Raw genomic sequence first — 21,769 nt, 5'->3', positions numbered from 1 at the left:
TCTCAGTAGCACAAAGGAAATTTGTGATGCCCTACTCTAGAGACACGTCTATCCCAAATATTCATGTGCACTATTTGTGTCCAACCCATGGTAGAGTCTTCTGAGGTTGTATTTGACTGGTGAGCCACAGTTGAAAACATAGTGCCTTGTCCCCAACACTGTGACGTCATTGGTTCTTTTCAAGTACAAAGGACAAACAACAATAAAACTCAGCAGGATAAAATGGAAAGAGAAATTCCATTAAAATTATGACAGAATATATAAAATATTTGGGCACTCAGCTACCAAAACACAGGCAGGAAGTAAATGAATAAAATGACAAAGCAGTCTTTATAGAAATAAAGACACAGAGAGAGATACTTATTGGTAAGGGATTGGCCATGTGAATACAATAAAAATGACAATATTGCCTGCATTAATTTATTTATTTGATGCCATAATAATCAAATTAACAAAGGTTACTTTGTAGAATTAGAAATATAGCTGGTTATAAAAAGTCACATTCAAATCAAATTAGAGGAACAGAGAAAGATATACTTTTCAAACTTTGGAGAAGAGACTTATTGACTCAATAAGGGATTAGAGGAGATTAAATGGATGATTTTTATTACATAAAGTTAAAAAGATTTTGCACAAAATAAATCAATTTTCTCAAATTTGAAGGAATAGGTAACTGTGAAAAATTGATAGAAATATTTTTCTGATTAAAATCAGATATCAAAGATATATGGGGAACTGAATCAAATATTTTAAGAAAAAGAACCATTTCATAATAATAAATGTTTCAAAGATACGAATAAAAATCTCAAGAGAAAGTTAAGCACTGACCTGGAAAATAGATCCAGGAGAGATAGTTTAAAAACTATTGGATTATCTGAAAGCCGTGAACCAAAAAGGAGCCTAGTCATTATCTTTCAAGAAATTATCAAGGAAAACTGTGCCGATATTCTAGAGCAAGTTGGTAAAATAGAAATGGAAAGAATCCACTGATCACCTCTTGAAAAACATCCCAAAAAGAATTTTAGGGATATTGTAGCAAAATTCCAGAGTCCCCAGGTCAAGGGAAAAATATTGCAATCATTTAGAATGGAACAATTTAAGTACTGGGGAAACATGATCAGGATAACACAAGATCTAGCAGCTTCTACATTGAGGGATCAAACAGCTTGGAATATAATATTTGCAGAGTTCGAAGGAGTTAGGATTAAAACCAAGAATCACCTATCCAGCAAAACTAAGTATAATACTTCAAGGGAAAAAATGAATTTTCAATGGAATAGAGGACTTTCAAGCATTCTTTATGAAAAGACCAGAGCTGAACCTAAAATTTGACTTTCAAATACAAGAATGAAGAGAAGCATGAAAAAGAAAAGAGGAAAGAGAAGTCATAAGGGTCTTATTAAAGTTGAACTGTTTACATTCCTACATGGAAAGATGATATTTGTAATTCAGGAGACCTTTCTCGAGGGTAGTATTGGGGTAGTAAGAGATAATGTGTGTGTGTGTGTGTGTGTGTGTGTGTGTGTGTGTGTGTGTGTGTGTAGTAGACAGAGAGCACAGGGTGAGTTGAACATGAAGTAATGATACCTAAAAAATAAAAGTAAGAGGTGAGAGAGGAATATATTGGGAGAAGGAGAAAGGGAGAGATAGAATGGGGTAAATTATCTCACATAAAAGAGGTCTGAAAAAGGTACTATAATGGAAGGGAACAAGGGAGAGGTGAAAGGGAGTGAGTGAATCTTACTCTCATGAGATTTGGCTTAAGGAGGGAATAACATACACACTCAATTGGGTATCTTACCCTACAGGAAAGTAGGGGAGAAGGGGAAAAGAGAGGGAGATGATAAAGTGGAGGACAGATTGTGGGAGGGGGTAGTCAAAAGCAAATACTTTTGAAAGGTGACAGGGTAAAATGAGAAAATAAAATAAATGGGGGATGTGATAGGAGGGAGGAAAATGTAGTTAGCCTTTCACATCATGAGTATTATGTTTTGCATAATGAAACATGTATTACCTATATTGACTTTCTTGCCTTCTCAATGAAGATGGGTGAGGAGGGAATAAGGGAGAGAATTTGGAACTCAGAGTTCTAAAAACAAACATTAAAAATTGTTTTTACATACAACTGGGAAATAAGATATATAGGCAATGGGGTATAGAAATCCATCTTGCCCTACAAGAAAGTAAGGGGAAAGGGGATAAGGCAGGGCACGGTGATAAAAGGGAGGGCAGCCTGGGGAAAGGGGCAATCAGAATATATGCCATGTTGGGGTGGGGGGAAGGTAGAGATGGGGAGAAAATTTGTAACTCAAACTCTTATAATCTTGTGGAAATGAGTGTTGAAATCTAAAAATAAATTGTAGAAAGTAATGAATCATTACAAAAAACGACAATGCCTATTCGGGATAGTGGAATAACATTAAAACCATTCAGAGTGTTTCAAGTTCACTTGTTTTGTGAGGCCTTTCAGGATGCAAGGGGGATAGACAAATCAGTCAGAGAAGTCATGAGTTATGAATAAAAAAAGGGATGCTCTTTTTTCAACCAGTTGATATCCACATTCTAAGGAGAGGTGAAACTTCATTCTCATTCATATGTTCATTGTCATTCATAGAACATCAATGTGGTTTTTGGCACAACTCAGAACTCAGAAAAGCAAAGTTCCCATTTCAAGTTTACCTTTCCAGTCAATTAATTTTTTATGACAAATCTTCTTATCATGCAATATCTTAACCTATTAATAAATGATGTCTAGGAAAACAAATTCTGAAATCTCAGGAATTAATTTTTTACTTCACTTTTTAGTGCTTTCCCCATCCTGAAACTGAAATATATCTTTCTCTTCACTTTTTTTAATCTGACCATCATAACAGAAGGCTAATTCAAGAAGGGGTTCAGACACATGAAAATTGAAATATGCTCTATTTGTGGTGCCATCTATACTTTGGGGGATTTGTTGCCCCCTCATTGTGATTGGTAGTTAGTATGAATGTCATGTTTTTGCATTATATTTTGCAAATATAATTTTTTCTATTCCTTTTTTTAAACTTCTCTGATTGCATCTTTTTTTTCGGGAAAATTAAGAATTTTTATTTTTAGTTTACAACACTCAGTTCTGCATGATTTAGAGCTCCAGATTTTCTTCCTCCCCCTCCTTTCTCCTCCCTGAGAAGGCATGGAATCTGATATATCTTCTACATAAAACTTCTCATTAAACTTATTTACACAATAGTCAAGTTGTAAAGAAGAATTATAACCAATGGAATGAATCATGAGAAAGAAGAAACAAAACAACAACAAAAAAGATAAGAAACAAACAAAAGGAAAAAAGGAGAGCAAATATTTTGCCTCAATCTGCATTCAGACTCCGTAGTTGTTTCTCTAGATATAGATAGCTCTCTCCATCATGAGTCCTTTGGAGTTGTCTTTGAACCTTGTATTGGTGAGAAGAGTGAAGTCTATCAAGTTTAGTCATCACAGAATCAATACATCTGTGGCTGTGTATAATGTTCTCCTAGTTCTGGTCCACTCACTCAACATAATATCATGTACTTTTTTCCAAGTTATTAGGAAGTCTGTATCTTCCCCCATTTCTTATAGCACAATAGGATTCCATTACATTCATATACCACAACTTGTCCAGCCATTCCCCAATTGATGGGAATCCACAAGATTTCCAATTCTTTGCTACTACAAAAAGAACCTCTATAAATATTTTTGTACATATGGGTCCTTTTCCCACTTGTGTGATCTCTTTGGGATAGAGCTCTAGAAGTGGTATTGCTGGGTCAAAGGGGATGAACATTTTCATAGCCCTTTGGGCATAGTTCCAAATTGCTCTCCAGAATGGCTGGATCAGTTCACAACTCCTCCAGCAATGTAACAGTTTTCCAATTTTCCCACATCCTCTCCAACATTTATTGTTTTCCAGTCTTCTCATCTGACAGGAGAGATGTGGTACCTAAGAGTGGTTTTGACTTACGTTTCTCTAATCAATAGTGATTTAGAGCATTTTTCATATGTCTATAGATATCTTTAATTTCTTCCTCTGAAAACTGCCTGTTCATATTCTTTGATCATTTCTCAATTGGGGAATTACTTGTATTCCTATAAATTTGGCTCAGTTCCCCGCATATTTTAGAGATGAGGTCTTTATCAGAGACACTAGTTGTAAAGATTTTCTCCCAATTTTCTGCTTCTCTCCTAATCTTTGCTTCATTGGCTTTTTTTACACAAAAAGTTTTCAATTTAACATAATCCAAATTATATGTTTTGCATTTTGTAATGCTCTCTATCTCTTTTTGGGTCATGAATTCTTTCTTTTCCCATAAATCTGATAGGTAAACTATTCCTTCCTCTCCCATGTAAAATATTTTTTTCTATCCCTTTTAAAAACAAATTACAATGTGACATTTAATAAAATATCTTTTGTGCAACTAAAAAAAAGGAAAAAAAAAGAAAACCCCTGCTCATGAAACATTCTTCACACACCGGACACTGAATCATACCCAACTTGTCACCTTGCTCACACTTTGTGTTACACGCTAATATGCAAAAGAAACAAAAGCCTCTTTTTATGGTTATGTCACAATTCTGCTGTGGGAGGGGGGAGGACAGGAAGGGATTAAAAAAAACCCCAAAAAACTGAAACAAAAACCCACCAAAGGACAAGGTGTGAATAAAACCATGTTTAGTAAAATCACCTCAGGGTGCTTTATTTCTTTTCCTTTTTACCTTATTATGCAGAGATTTTCCCATCATGTTCTTCAGTTTTTAATGCAGTTTCTGAAATGTGAAAATAGTTCTATGACTAAAATACCAATGTAGGAAAAGGAATAACAGCAGCAGCATGATTTGTCAAAGCTAATCTCTATAATTAAGTCAGAAAAATACTGATATAAACAAAATACAATTGCTGTTTTTAAATTGTACTAAATTTTTAAAAAATTTGTTTAATTCTATGAATGCCTATTTGCGTGAATGGTGTTGATCTCACACAAACCAGCGCCTAGAAAGGAAGAACTGCTTGACTCGCAAAGTATTTATTTTCTGTGAAGGCCAGAATTTCAGGTGTGGTAATAAAAGTACTCATTTACAACAGAATTGACCTCAACTTCCATGCATATCTGTTATGGATCACCTTTGAGGGCCTCCTTATGTCTATATATCTGGGGCATGCTATGTAATCTTTTACACACACACAGGTTGACAGGCTCCAATCAGATCTACTGTCTCTTTGTTTTCTATGCCTGAGTTCTAAGACTGTGTGGCTTCAGTTCCTGAAGGTTTGGGGCATCTAAATTGATAGTCATTGTCATCAAAGAACCTTCTGCAAGTAAACTCATAAAAGGCATACTCCATGTGTGTGTTTACTGTTGGAAGAAGTCAGAGAGTCCAAGGCCTTAGGTCTATCTCCACTGACATCATTCCAAAGGCCATCTTCCTCTGCAGGATCAAAATGTGATGTGTCCATTGCATGACTGATCTTTGGCATGTATGGCTCTGGCTGCTTTCGAATGTCACCAGAGAAGCCCATGGAGTAGAAGAATGGATGGGTTTTGATCTCAGCACCATTTATGCCTAACCCCTTCTCAGCAGCACCGCAAAGCTTGGTAATGAGGTCACTGGCCTCAGGGCTCAAGTTGACTTGTGTTGGAATGTGAAGAGTACTTTCCCAGTTTATGACCTTGAGCTGGGTTTCTGTGGGTGTTGGAGCCAGGAAAGGAAGTTGTTGTACCAGCATTTCAAAGAGGATCATGCCAATACTCCACAAGTCACAGAGCTGAGTATATCTCTTATGAAGTAGAACTTCAGGGGCAATGTAGTTTGGAGTTCCAACTGTTATGCCCTGCCCCACCCCCCTCTCCAGTTTCTCCATCTTGCCCCAGCTCACCCCACTGTTTTTACTCCCATCTCCACAGACCCCACTGTTTGTACTCCCATCTCCATGGACCCCACTGTTTGTGTTCCCTTCTCCACGGAAATAATCCTGCCTCAACTTGTCCCACTGTTTATGTCCCCATCTCCACGGAAATGAAATTGTGTTCTTTCCCTTTAAATACTCTATCTCTTCCCTTGCTTGGGGCTGTTCGATTTGAGTAATTACTACGAACATTGGTGAGCTTGAATAAATCCACATCCAAATTTATATCTGGGTCTCGCTCGCTTTTTTTCGGCACAACACAGCAAGTGAATGTGCTCAACATCTCTGATGCTGCTTTTTAAACTTTTTACTCTAGGGTCTTTAGCCTGTCTCCACATAGACAATTTGACGCGTCAAAGCAGAGGTCACTAGGTTCCTTGCTGTCCTATCTGATGTGACTCCATTTCTGGTAGTATTTGGAATTGTGAGTCCCTGTGAATCCAGTGCAGAGCCCAAAATCAGTCAGTTTGATGTGACCATCATCATCTGTCAGAATGTTATCTGGCTTCATATCTCTGTGAATAAAGCCCATCTTATGGACATTCTCTATGACCAAAGTCAAGTCTGCAATGTAAAATCTGGCCAGGTCTCAGGAAAGACCTCCATTCTTATGAGTAGGATCAGCATTTTCCCACCAGGGTTGTAGTCCATCACAAAACACAGGTTGTCTTCATCTTATCCCTTGCTGCTTTGACATGAGCCACCTGGTGATGATTTAGAACCTCCTTCCCACTTGGGGTTTTAAGGGTGTACATGGCATGAGTATCTACTTTGAAAGCAAAGCAAACTTCTCCAAAACCACCAGTACCCAGGTTTTTAATTTTCACAAACAAAGTTGTCCATTTTGGCCCTCTTGAGCCTGCTGTAGTTAGACTCCGTCTGGTACAGGATCTTGCTCATCTGTTCCTGTTCAGCTTCACAGAGACTAGCTTTAGCCATTCTTGCTCCAACTGCAATCTTCTGCTAATTTCTGCTGGTAGGCTTTTAAGACATTGTGCACATGGTGCTCCATATAGAACTTAAAAGCAAAAGAGGAGTAACTATTAATTTGAGATTCTCTCTTTTCTTCCTCTTTCCTGTTCTCACAAAGAGAGACCAGAGCAGTTTGGATTTGCTTTAAGTCCTTCCCTACATTTTCTGCCTTGGAATTCTTTTTTTTTAAAATAAATTTATTTATTTAACATCTTTAGTTTTCAGCATTGATTTTAACAAGAGTTTGAATTACAAATTTTCACCCCATTTCTACCCTTCCCCCCACTCCAAGATGGCGTATATTCTGGTTGCCCTGTTCCCCAGTCACCCCTCCCTTCTGTCACCCCACTCCCCTCCCATCCCCTTTTCCCTTCCTTTCTTGTAGGGCAAGATAAATTTCTATGCCCCATTGCCTGTGTATCTTATTCTCTAGTTGCATGCAAAAAATTTTTTTGTTTTTGTTTTTGAACATGTTTGTAAAACTTTGAGTTCCAAATTCTCTCCCCTCTTCCCTTCCCACCCACTCTCCCTAAGAAGTCAAGCAATTCAACATAGGCCACATGTGTATCATTATGTATAACCCTTCCACAATACTCATGTTGTGAAAGACTATATTTTGCTCCTTCCCAACCCATCCCGCTTTATTGAATTTTGTCCCTTGACCCTGTCCCCTCTCGAAAGTGTTTGTTTTTGATTACCTCCACCCCCATCTGCCCTCCCCTCCATCATCCTCCTCCCCTTTTTATCTTCTTCCCTCTTCTTTCCTGTGGGGTAGGATACCCAAAAGAGTACGTATGGTATTCCCTACTCCAGCCAAATCTGATGAGAGCAAGATTCACTCATTCTCCCCTCACCTTCCCTCTCCCCTCCTCCCACAGAACTGCTTCCTCTTGCCAGCGTTATGTGAGATAATTTACCCCATTCCATCTCTCACTATCTCCCTCTCTCAATAAATTCCTCTCTCATTCCTTAATTTGATTTTATTTAGATACCTTCCCTTCATCTTCAACTCACCCTGTGTCCTCTCTCTCTCTCTCTCTCTCTCTTTATATATATATATATATATATATATGTATATATATACACACACACACACACATATATACATACATACATATTCACTTTATATATATACATAAACATATATATACACATAAACATATATATACATATATATATGTATATATATGTGTGTATATATATATATATACATATATATATATATATATATATATATATATATATATATATATATATATATATATATGGATATTCCCTTCAGCTACCTTAATACTGAGATCTCATGAATCATACACGTCATCTTTCCATGTAGGAATGTAAACATTACAGTTCAACTTTAGTAAGTCCCTTGCAATTTCTTTTTCTTGTTCTTTTTCTTGATTACCTTTTCATGCTTCTCTTGATTCTTGTGTTTGAAAGTCAAATTTTCTATTCAGCTCTGGTATTTTCACTGAGAAAGCTTGAAAGTCCTCTATTTTATTGAAAATCCATATTTTGCCTTGGAGCATGATACTCAGTTTTGCTGGGTAGGTGATTCTAGGTTTTAATCCTAGCTCCATTGTCCTCTGGAATATCGTATTCCAAGACCTTTGATCTCTTAATGTAGAAGCTGCCAGCTCTTGGATTATTCTGGTGGTGTTTCCACAATACTCAAATTGTTTCTTTCTGGCTGCTTGCAGTATTTTCTCCTTGATCTGGGAGCTCTGGAACTGGGTGACAATATTCCTAGGAGATTTCTTTTTGGGATCTATTTGAGGAGGCGATCGATGGATTCTTTCAATTTCTATTTTGCCCTGTGGCTCTAGAATATCAGGGCAGTTTTCCTTCATAATTTCTTGAAAGATGATATCTAGGCTCTTTTTTTGATCATGGCTTTCAGGTAGTCCAATAATTTTAAATTATCTCTCCTGGATCTATTTTCTAGGTCAGTGGTTTTTAAAATGAGATATTTCACATTGTCTTCCATTTTTTCATTCCTTTGGTTCTGTTTTATACAATCTTGATTTCTCATAAAGTCATTAACTTCCACTTGCTCCAATCTAATTTTTAAGGTAGTATTTTCTTCAGTGGTCTTTTGGACCTCCTTTTCCATTAGGCTAATTCTGCCTTTCAAGGCATTCTTCTCCTCATTGGCTTTTTGGAGCTCTTTTGCCATTTGAGTTAGTCTATTTTTTAAGGTGTTGTTTTCTTCAGTGTATTTTTCAGTATTCTTTTGGGTCTCCTTTAGCAAGTCATTGACTTGTTTTTCATGGTTTTCTCACATCCTTCTCATTTCTCTTCCCAATTTTTCCTCTAATTCTCTAACTTGCTTTTCCAAATCCTTTTTGAGCTCTTCCATGGCCTGGGACCAGTTCATGTTTTTCTTGGAGGCTTCTGCTGTAGGCTCTTTGACTTTGTTAAGTTCTTCTGTCTGTATGTTTTGGTCATCTTTGTCACCAAAGAAAGAATCCAAAGTCTGAGACTGAATCTGGGTGCATCTTTGCTGCCTGGCCATATTCTCCACTGACTAACTTGACCCTTGAGTTTTTCAGTGGGGTATGACTGCTTGTAGACCAAAGAGTTCTATGTTCCACGTTTGAGGGGGATGCTCCAGCTCTGCCACACCAGCACTACTCCTTCCACAAGAACAACCAACCCGGACTGGGCTTAGATCTTCAGCAGGCTGTGCATTCCTCCTCTGATCTGTCACTTAATTCCTCCCACCAGGTGGGCCTGGGGCCTGAAGCAACTGCAGCTGTAGCTGCCCCACCTCTGCTGCCCCAGGGGCGGTGGCCAAACTGGGAACTTCTTCCACTCCCACAGCTTTTCCCACTAACCTTCTTTGCTGTCTTTGGTGTTTGTGGGTTGAGAAGTCTGGTAACAGCCACAGCTCAGTGATTCACAGCGCTAGGGCCCGCTCTGCCCGGCTCCTGGTCTGGTGTGTCTGCACCACTCATGCTGGGCTCTGCTGTGCTCTGCTCCCAGCTCCCAGCTCCGTGTTGGATAGACGTCACCCAGAGACCATCCAGGCTGTCCTGGGCTGGGGCCCTACTTCCCTCTGCTGTTTTGTGGGTTCTGCAGTTCTACTATTGGTTCAGAACCATTTTTTAAAGGTTTTTGGAGGGACTGGGCAGGGAGCTCACCTGCCTTGGAATTCTTGCTGCTTTTTTCATTTCTCTCAATCCTGGCATCAGCCTGACTGCTTGCTGAGTTAGGAACTGAAGAACTGAGTTAGGAACCCCTCAAAGACACTCTTCTACCCCCACACAAAGGCAATTTATGTCAAGCTGCTCTGAACCATTTGGAAGGAGCAAATGCTTGCGATGTGGAGATAATAGGCACCTTGGATCATGATTGCCATAATCAACATCCAGTAGGTAAGCATTTGGGCTTCCTTTTGGAAGACAATGCTACTCCATCATTTCTAAACCTTACATGGCTGGTGTCTTTGGGGGAAGCCAGGCAGGGTGAGATGGACCTACAGCTCTCTGAGGTTCTGGCCTCATGACTCTTATGCTCTTCCCTGGATGCAGGATGTGGGCAGATGTGACAGCTGTGATTGTATTGGGGGAAGGCATTCATTTTGCTGGCAGGTCCTGTCCTAATGGACACAGACACTGGTGGCTGTTGGTGTTATTGAATGAAATTAGTTCTACTTGGCACATGGCTATCAGGCCAGAATGAGACATGTGGTCAAGGGGAAGTTTCAAGGCTTGGATTTTGCAAAGAATCCCTCCTTGACAGAGTAGATGACTGCCAACACTGGACTGTAGGGTTATTCATGTCATACAAGTCCATGTTGAGGCTGTTTCTAGATGGAGTAAGGACAGTCTGTGGTGGATTGTCTGAAAAGTCATTAGCAAGTGCTGCACTCTGGGCAGCCATCATATGCATCTGGTAAGAGGAGGGGCTGATCTGCTTATGATGTAAATGTGTCATGTACAGAGTTGTTGCTACTGGCTGAAATATGTGACCAGTTAATCTGGACCACTTACACTTTACCTGAAAGATTGGCACACTCTCCATCTTGCTGTATCTTGTTTTGAAAAGATGGCCTTCACTGGATGCCATACCCCATTGGTTCTCCCTGTACTGTCATGTGTGGCCTGCCATAGTATGGGCCATTTAACTGTGAGAGGGCTGGAGCGGCAGGGCCTGGCTGCTGTGATTATCAACTGCATAATTAATGCTTGGAGCCTCCAAAATTGCAAAATAGGCTTTGGATTGATGCTGATGGCTACCTGGGGTGTTATGAGGGTTGACCCCAAGAGGTCTCCATCATGTAGGAGTTGAAGGTGAAGGCTGAGAAGCAGAAAGCAGATAATCCATGTACTGCCTGGTACATCACTCAACGTGTTTGCCCCTCCTCCAAACCTCCTTCATAGGCTGCACTACTGATTTGAAAGGACAGAAAAGATTCACTTGTTCCTTCAAAGCTTGGCCTTCAAGTTGCATTATTTGCCAGACTTCTTTTTCCTGAGAAGGACTGATTAATGAGCCACACAATTTGCTCATTTCTTGGGTCCGCATAACCCATTTTACTAATATGTTCCGGAGCAGCTTCAATGTTTTTACTGTATGTTCGTTTGAGTGCTCTTATCACCATCTCCTGATCACATCCTACTTTGACCAAGTCCTGTAACATCTACATTATGATCTGAAAAGTATGCATTTGTATTTTTCCTTTTCGGAATTTGGTTGAGATTTTTTGTGATCAATTTTTGTGAAGGTGCCATGACTTGCATAGAAAAAAAGGTATATTCTTTCTTATTCCCATTCAGTCTTCTCCAGAGGTCTTTGTTTATTATTTTTTGGTTAGATTTATCTAGTTCTGAAGGGGAAAAGGATCTGAGAATTTTCTGCAAAGAAATCATAAATGAATCCATCAAATCTATTGTGATCTTCAATAGCTTTGATGGATTCATTTATGATTTCTTAGAGGGAATAGAAGAATGCCCACAGTAGAACGTTGGAGAAAACCCATATTTAGTAGCCTCAACCTAGATAAATAACCAGCAAAGAATACTGATAGATGATGGTCAGACAAAGAGGAGAACCAGATGAGAATAATGATATTAAAACCTTCAGAGAGTAGAATATCAAGGGAAAGAGGTGATTTGCTCAGGTGGCATGGAGGAGTAAATCATGGGAAATTAGTAAGTACAACAAAATGAAAATTAAGTAATTAGATCTGGTGATTAAGAGATCATTATAACTTTGGAGAGAGAAATTTCAATTGAATAATGGTCTATGGCCAGATTACTGGTTGGTCTGGTTGTTGTCCTTCATCCTTAAAGAGGACCAAAATGGCATCACTGTGTTAGACTCAAGTTAGAGTATATTCAACTGGCTGATCAGACCAATATGAGCTCAGAATGCTCCCCTCAGTCAGGCATAAATAGACTATGTGAACATTTGGGGTGGATTATCTAAATTTTCACATCTCACATTTCTTTTAAGCTACTGCTATTCTACTTTGCTCATAAAGCACAATGCCTTCTTTCATGGGGGCATGCCATGCTGGACGGTCCTTTATCAGCATCTCCCAGGCAACATAATCAATTCTAAAGTTCTTCAGAGTGACCTTCAAAGTGTGTTTATATTGCTTCTTCTTACCACCACGTGAGTGCTTTCCTTGAACAAATTATCTGTAAAATAGTCTTTTAGGCAAGAGAATGTTTGGCAATGGAATGCCCAAAATCTCCAGGGCCAGATGGATTTACATGTGAATACTACCAAACATTTAAAGAACAATTAATTCCCATACTTTATAGACTATTTGGGAAAATAGGTAAAGAAGGAGTCCCACCAAATTCTTTTAATGATACAAATATGGTTCTAATGCCTAAACCATAAAGAGCCAAAAAAGAGAAAGAAAATTTTAGACTAATTTGCTTAATGAATATTGAAGCAAAAATTTTAAATAAAATATTAGCAAAAAAGATTGCAACAACCTATCATGAGAATAAAACACTATGAACATGTAGGATTTATTCCAGGAATGCAAAGCTGGTTCAGTATTAGAAAAACTATCAGCATAATTAATCATATCAACAACAAAACTAGGAAAAACCATATTATTATCTCAATATATGTAGAAAAAGCTTTTGAAAAATACAACACCCATTCCTATTAAAATACTAGAAAGCATAGGAATAAATGAAGTCTTCCTTAAAATCATAAGTAGCATCTAACTAAAACCATGAGCAAGCATATATGTAATGGGAATGAGCTAGCTGCATTTCCAATATGATAAGGGGTGAAACAAGGATGTCTATTATCACCCCTATTATTCAGTTTGGTACTAGAAATGTTAGTTTTAGCAATAAAAGAAGAAAAAGAAATCTAAGGAATTAGGATAGGCAAAGAAGAAATTTTATCACTCTTTGCAGATGATATGATAATTTACTTGTAGAATCCTAGAGAATCAAGTAAAAAGCTACTTGAAATAATGAATAACTTTAGCAAAGTACCAGGATATAAATATAAACCCACATAAATCCTCGGCATTACTATATGTTACTACCAAAGCTCAACAACAAGAGACAATAAGAGAAATTCCATTCAAAGTTACTGTAGACACTATAAAATATTTGGGAGTCTACCTGCCAAGAAAAACTCAGGACCTATATAAACACAATTACAAAACACTTTTCACACAAATAAATCTAATACATTTAATAAATATAATAAATCAAATAGATCTAAATAATTTGAAAAAACATCAGTTGCTCATGGTTGGGCCTAGCTAATATAATAAAAATGATAATTTTACCTAAATTAATTTACTTATTCAGTGCCATACCAATCAAACTATCAAAATTATTTTGCACAGCTGAATAAAATAATAACAAAATTCATCTGGAAGAACAAAAGTTCCAGAATATCAAGGGAATTAATGAAAAGAAATGCTAGGGAAGGTAGCCTAGACATACCAGATCTTAAACTGTATTATAATGCAGCAGTCATCAAAACTACTTGGTACTGGCTAGGAAACAGAGTGGTGGATCAGTGGAACAGGCTAGGTACACAAGACAAAGTAGTCATTGACTTTAAAAATCTACTCTTTGATACATCCAAAAATCCAGCTTCTGGATTAAGAATTCACTATTTCACAAAAACAGCTGAGAAAAATGGAAAATAGTATGGCAGAAACTGGGCATAGACCAATATCTTGCACCATATATCAAAATAAAGTCAAAATGCATTCCTGATTTAGGAACGAAGGCTGATACTGTAAGCAATTTGGAGAGCAAGGAATAGTTTACCTGTCAGATTTATGGAAAAGGGAAGAATTCATGATGAAACAAGAGACAGAGAATGGTACAAAATGCAAAATGGATAATTTTGATTATGTTAAATTGAAAATTTTTTGCACAAACAAAGGCAGTGCAATGAAGATTAGGAGGGAAGAAGAAAATTGGGAAAGAATCTTCATAATCAATGCCTCTGGTAAGGGCCTCATATCTAAAATATACAGAGAACTGAGTCAAATTTATAGGAATACAACTCATTCCCCAATTAAGAAATGGTCAAAGGATGTGACCTGGCAGTTTTCAGAGGAAGAAATTAAACATATTTATTATCATAGGAAAAAGTGCTCTAAATCCTATTTATGGAATAGTATTCTGCTATAAGAAATGAAGAGCAGATGGACTTCAGTATAACCTGGAAAGATTTAGATGAACTGATGCTGAGTGAAGGGAGCAGAACCAGGAGAACATTATACACATGGAATTGGTAAGGACTAACTTTGATAGCCTTCACTCACTTTTTTCCTTCTTTTTTGGTTTCATTCCTTTTTTCTCATGATCCATTCGATGGGTTATAATTCTTCTTTACAACTTGAATATTATGTAAATAAGTTTACTGTGAAAATATATGTAGAATTGATATCACATTGCATAGGGTATGGGAGGAGGAAGGAGGAGAAGGAGGGAGGGAAAATTTGGAACCCAAAAACTTGTGGAACTGAGTGTTGTAAAATAAAAATAAAAAAGAAATTTAAAAAAAATTATCAAGGAAAACTGCCCTGATATTCTAGAACTAGAGGGTAAAATAGAAATTGAAAGAATCCACTGATCACCTGCTGAAAGAGTTCCCAAAATGAAAACTCCTAGGAATATTGTAACCAAATTCCAGAATTCTCAGGTCAAGGAGTAAATACTGCAAACAACTAGAAAGAAACAATTCAAGTATTGTGGAAATGCAATCAGGATGACACAAGATTTAGCAGCTTCTACATTAAGGGATTAAATGGTTTGGAATATGATATTCCAGAGGTCAAAGGAGCTAGAATTAAAATCAAGAATCACTTACTCAACAAAACTGAGTATAATTCTTCGACAGGGGAAATGGACATTCAGAGGAAGAAATTAAAGATATCTACAGTTATATGAAAAAATAAATTGCTATTGATTAGAAAAATGCAAAATAAACCAAATCTTAGGTACCACATCACACCTGTCAGATCACCTAACCTGACAAAACAGAAAAATTATAAATGCTGAAGAAGATGTGGGAAATTTGGAACACTAATGCATTATTGTTAGAGTTCTGAACTGATCCAACCATTCTGGAGAGGAATTTGGAACTCGGCCCAAAGGTCTATAAAATGTGCATACCCTTAACCCAGCAATACCACTTCTAGGCCTGTATCCCTAAGACATCGTACAAATGGGAAAAGGACCCACATGTCAAAAATATTTATAGCATCTCTTTTTGTGGTGGCAAAGAATTGGAAATTGAGGGGATACCCATCAATTAGAGAATGGTTGAACAAGTTGTGGTATATGAATGTAATAGAATGTTATTGTTACATAAGGAATAATGAGCAGATGGGTTCCAGAAAAACCTGGAAAGACTTATATAAACTGATGCTGAGTGAGGGGAACAGAACCAGGAGAGCCCTGTACACATTTACAGATACATTTTGTGATGTGTAACTTTGATAGACTTGGCTCTTCTCAGCAATGCAAGGTTCTAAGACAACTCCTAAAGATTCATGGTGGAAAATGCTGTCCACATCCAGAGGAAGAATTACAAAGTCTGAGTGCAGATTAATTGAAGCAAACTATTTGCTTTCTCTTTTTTGTTTTGTTTCTTATGTCTCATGGTTCATTCCATTGGTTTTAATACTTCTTTGGAACAAGATTAATGTGAAAATATGTTTAGTGTGAAGGTATATGTAGAGCCTATATCAGATTCTATTCTGTCTTTGGGAAGGGGGAAGAGGGGAGGAAAGAGAGGGGAAGAAAATTTGAAACTCAAAAGCTTGTGGAACAGACTGTTGTTAACTAAAAATAAAATAATTAATTAAAAAGAAAAAAAAGGATATTCAATGAAAAAGAGGACTTTCAAGTATTCTTGGTGGAAAAACCAGAGCTGAACATAAAATTTGACTTTTGAATCAAGAGAAGCATGAAAAGGTAAACAGGAAAGAGATATAAGGGACTTATTAAAGTTGAACTGTTTACTTTCCTACATGGAAAGATGATATTTGTAACTCATGAGACCTTTCTCAGTATTAGGGTAGTTGGAGGGAATATATATGTATATATGTTTGAGTATGTTTGTATGTATGTATATGTATATGTGTGTATGTGTGTGTATATATGTGTGTGTATATGTATATATGTATGTATGTGTGTTTATATATATGGAAGTGTGTATTTATATGCATGTTATGTGTATACATATACATCTATAGCTATTGCTATCTCTGTCTCTGTAGATATACACACACACACACACACACACACACACACACACACATACATATACACACACAGAAGACACCAGGCCAGTTGAATAGGAAGGCATAATACCTAAAAAATAAAATTAAATGGTAAGAGAGGAATCTATTGGGAAAAGAAGAAAGGGAGAGATAGAATGCCATAAATTATCTCACATAAAATGGGGAAGAAAAAGCTTTTACAATGGAAAGGATGAGGTAGGGGGTGAGAGGGAATGAGTGAATCTTATTCCTATCAGATTTCACTGAAGGAGGGAATGATGTACACATTCAATTGTTAACCTACAGGAAAGTAGGAGGGAAGAGCATAAGGGGGGGGGGGTGTTAGAAGGAAGGCCAAATGGAAGGAAGGGGTAATAAAAAAACAAACACTTTTGAGGAGAGACACTGTCAAAAGAGAGAATAGAAAAAATGGGGAGTGGGATAGGATGGAGGGAAACATAGTCTTTCACAACATGACTGTTATGGAAGTGTTTTGCCTGTCTACACAGGTATAGGCTATATAGAATTGCTTGCTTTCTTGATGGGGGTGGATAGGGAGGGAGGAGAGGAGAGAATTTGGAACTGAAGGTTTAAAAACAAATGTTAAAATTTTTTTATTTTTTTTTTTAATTTAAATTTATTTATTTAACGTATTTAGTTTTCAGCATTGATTTTTCACAAGAGTTTGAATTACAAATTTTCTCCCCATTTCTACCCTCCCCCCCACTCCAAGATGGCATATATTCTGGTTGCCCTGTTCCCCAGTCAGCCCTCCCCTCTATCACCCTACTCCCCTCATATCTCCTTTTCACTTCCTTTCTTGTAGGGCAAGATAAATTCATGTAACTGGGAAATAAGACATACAGGCAATGGGGTATAGAAATCTGTCTTGCCCTACAAGAAATTAGAGGGCAAGTGGATAAGAGAAAGAAGTGGTGTGATAGAAGGGAGGGCAGATATGAGGAAGGGGTAATCACAATGTATGCTATCTTTGGGTGGGGGAAGGAGAGAGATGAAGAGAAAATTTAGAACTCAAAATCTTGTGGAAGCAAATGCTGAAACTCAAAATTGATTAATTAATTGGACCCCCCCCAATAAAAAATTCTTATGTTTTGAAATTGCTTTTCTTTATAGTGTTGTTGTCATTGTATAAATTTTTCATTTGCTTCTGCTTACTTCACTTTGCATTGATTCCTATTTCTCACAATTCTCTGAAATCGTCTCTTTCATAATTTATTATGACATAATAATATTCCATTACATTCTTTACACACAAAATTCAATTCTGCACACAATTTGCTCAGCTATTCCCTAACTGATTTCCAGACACACAATAAAAAATGGCTAAAATTGGTCAGATCTTCTTTATAGTGAGCTAGATTTTAAAAATATTACTTAAAAAGAAAACTAATTTAAAGAACAAAAGCTTTGTCATCTCAGACAAAAAAGAAAGAGAAAGAGAAAAGTGGTTTCATCAGTTATTTGGATTCCCTGCTAGGGGAAAGTTCACCAATGATTGGAAGCTCTCTCTTGCTTCACCAACTACCTGTGCCAAGTCTCTGTGAAGGCATTTCAAGAGTCCATACACAATACACTCTCAGGACATTCACCCCTCCAACACAGTCAGGAGCGGCACTAATCCACTCAGGCCCTGGCTCTGGCCATCTCCACCTCCCCTGAGCCTCTGTTTGTTTTCTTCCCGCAAGTGCTACTCTGATCTGTCTCTTCCAGAGTGCTGGTCAGGTACAGTGGGTGAAGGAGAGGTTATCTTCCAGGCTCCCTGCTCTGGGCATCCAGGAAAACACTCTGGTCACTGCTATTTGCCTCTTTTCTTTCAAGCCACTGCTGCTCCTGGGGCTCCACAGAACCATAACCACCACAAGTATAAAGAACAACGCATTACATGGGAAACATCTAATGACTATCCAGGTCCCACAAAACTCCATACTTTCCTTTTAATCTGCAAATCCTTCCAACTATGCCATTTTGTAACAACAATGCTGCTTGCCCCTACTGTGGCTGTGTAACGCCAATAACACCAGCACACAGGAGGGCTGCTAGCAGAGGTGCTTTGATCTGCTTTTCTAAGGAGAGCAACTTTAAATGGTTAACAATCTCACTTCAATTATATATATATATATATATATATATATATATATATATATATATATATATATATATATATTCAATTAGTTTAGGAGAAAAAGTCAGCACCCTGAACTACAGAGCAAATACAGACAGGAACTACAAACGGAGCAACAGATAGGCCTTGTCTTGATCAAGATATGACATACATAGTTACCAAAAAAGAAGCACCAACATCTAAGTTTTCAAAGCTTTGGCGGGGGGGAGGGGAATCTTAAAAATGGCTACTCCGTGTCTCATCTACTCAAATCACACCACACTCATCCAGTGAGTGAGAGTCCCAAAACAAAACACCAACCTCAGAACTTATATACTCTTCTCAGGGTCTGAGGACATCACATCCATGCAACTCAAACCTATGTCAACTAGACTTTCTTGTTTCTTAAGCAGGTCAAAGCCTCTTGATTCAATCAAAGAACAAAATACAATAAAAATCCACTTTCCTTGCCATTACATTTGAAAGGCAAGACTCACCAAAGTACTTGATTACTTCATCATTCTAAAAGAGAAAACAAAAAATGCCCACCCTAATTACCATGACAGGTATTTGGTGGGAATATATGTATATATAAATATATATGTATATATATATGTATAGACAGAGGGCACAGGGTAAGTTGAAAATGAAGGGATGCTATCTAAAAAATACACTTAAGGGGTGAGAGATGAAGGGAGGAGAAAAGGAGAGGTAGAATGGCAAAAATTATCTCACATAAAAGAGGAAGAATAAGCTTTTATAATAGAGGGGAAGAAAGAGGAGGTAAGAGGGAAGAAGTGAACCTTACTCTTATTGGAATTGAATTAAGGAGGGAGTGACTTACACATTCAATGTGGTATGGGAATTTACCTTACTCTATAGGAAAGTAGGGGGAAGAGGATAAGAAAGGGAGGATGATAGAAGGGAAGCAGATTGGGTAATCAGAAGGAAACACTTTTGAGGAGGGACAGGGTGAAAGGAGAGAATAGAATCAATGAGGGGCTGAAGAGGATGGAGGCAAATGTAGTTAGTCTTTCACAACATGACTCTTATGGAAGTGTTTTGCATGACTCCACATGTATAACCCATATCAAATTACTTGCCTTCTAAATGAGGGTGGATGGAGAAGGAGGAAGGGAGAGAATTTGGAGCTGAAAGTTTTAAAAATGAACATTAAAAACTGTTTTTACATGCACCTGGAATAAAAATATACAGGCAATAGGATATAGGAATCGATCTTGCCAGACAGGAAAATGGAAGGGGAAGGGCTTAGGAGAAGGGAGATGTGGTGACAGAAAGGAGGGCATATTGGGGAAAGGGGTAATCACAAAGCACACCACGTTGGGGTGATGTAGGTGAGATAAATTTGAACTCAAAATCTTGTGGAAGTGAATGTTGAAAACTAAAATTAATTAAAATTATCCATTCCATTTCACTGATCTGCCACTCTATTTCTTAGCAAGTACCAGATATTTTTGATGGTTAGCATATTATAATATAGCCTGAGACATGGTATGGCCAGTGCACCTCAAAAAATGACAACCACCACCACCACCACCACCACCACCAGTAGTTTATCTATTTTATTTTATTTTTCTCATAAAAACATCTCCTGGTTTTATTTATTACTTCAACAGCCTTACTTTCAATTTTTTTTAATCTTTCTTTTGATTTTCAGGATTTCTGACTTGATGTTCAGTTGGGGATTTTTAATTTTGTTTTCTAGTTTTTTTGTAGTTACACTCCCAATTCATGGTCTTTTTCTATTTATTGATTTAAGAATTTAGAGACGTAAAATTTCCCCAAAGTACTGCTTTAGCTACATCCCATAAATTTAGTTAAGTTGTCTCACTGTTGTCACTCTCTTTGATGAAATTATTGAGAATTTCTATGATTAGTCTGTTGACCCATTCATTCTTTAGGATTAAATTATTCAGTTTCCAATTAATTTTGAATCTATGTTTCCATGGCCCTTTATTGAATATAAATTCTACTGCATTATGATCTGAAAAGAATGCATTTGTATTTTTCCTTTTGTCCATTTGGTTGAGAGATTTTTATGATCAATTTTTGTGCAGGTACCATGACCTGCATAGAAAAAAAATGTCTATTCTTTTCTATTCCATTCAGTTCTCTCCAGAGGTCTATCCTATCTAACTAATCCAAAATTTTATTCATGCCCTTAACTTCTTTCTTTATTACTTTTTTGGTTAGATTTATCTAGTTCTGAGAGGGAAAAGGATCTGAGAATTTCCTGTAAAGAAATCATAAATGAATCCATCAAAGCTATTGAGATCATTGAGTAAAATAGCTTAGAGGGAAAAGAGAAGAAGGCCCACAATAAAGCCTTGGAGAACACCCATATTTATCAGGCTCACCCTGGATAAATATTCAGCAAAGAATACTGATAAATGATGGTCAGACAAATAGGAGAACCAGAAGAGAACAGTGTCATTAAAACCTACAAAGAGAAGAATATCAAGGGGAAGAGGTGATTAAAAGTTTTAAGGCTCTCATGAGGTCAAGGGTATAATTGCTGTGTGTATAGTACAGGTGGCATGGAGGAGTAAGTCATGGGAAATTAGTAAGTGCAATGAAATGAGAATTAAGCAATTAGATCGGGTGATTAAGAGATCATTATAACTTTGGATAGAGAAAATTCAGTTGAATAATGAGGTCAATAGCCAGATCACTGGTTGGTCTGCTTGTCCTTCATTCTTAAAGAGGACCAAAAAGACATCATTATGTTCGAGTCAAGTTATAGTGTGTTTAACTGGCTGATCAGACCAAGATGAGCTCAGAATGCTGTACCACAGTCAGCCATAAATAGTCCATGTGAAAATTTGGAGTGGAATCTCTAAATTTTCATATCTCCCATTTCTTTTGTGCTACTGCTATTCTACTTTGCTCATAGAGCACAAAACCTTCTTTCATGTGGATATGCGATGCTGGATAGTCCTTTGCCAGCATCTCCCAGGCGACACAATCAATTCCAAAGTTCCTCAGAGTGACCTTC

At 37.4% G+C, this 21,769-nt stretch overlaps 2 pseudogenes; both read right to left on the bottom strand.

Moving 5' to 3' along the window:
* Nucleotides 1–5,256: 5,256 nt before the first annotated feature.
* LOC118857917 lies at nt 5,257–10,068 on the bottom strand (annotated as a pseudogene).
* Nucleotides 10,069–10,137: 69 nt separating this feature from the next.
* On the bottom strand, nt 10,138–10,966 carry LOC118857916 (annotated as a pseudogene).
* Nucleotides 10,967–21,769: the final 10,803 nt, after the last annotated feature.

The sequence above is a fragment of the Trichosurus vulpecula genome, chromosome 7 (assembly GCF_011100635.1).
Source record: "Trichosurus vulpecula isolate mTriVul1 chromosome 7, mTriVul1.pri, whole genome shotgun sequence".
NCBI lineage: Eukaryota > Metazoa > Chordata > Mammalia > Diprotodontia > Phalangeridae > Trichosurus > Trichosurus vulpecula.
The sequence above is the reverse complement of the archived record's forward strand: the minus strand, read 5'-3'. Positions and strand labels throughout refer to the sequence as shown.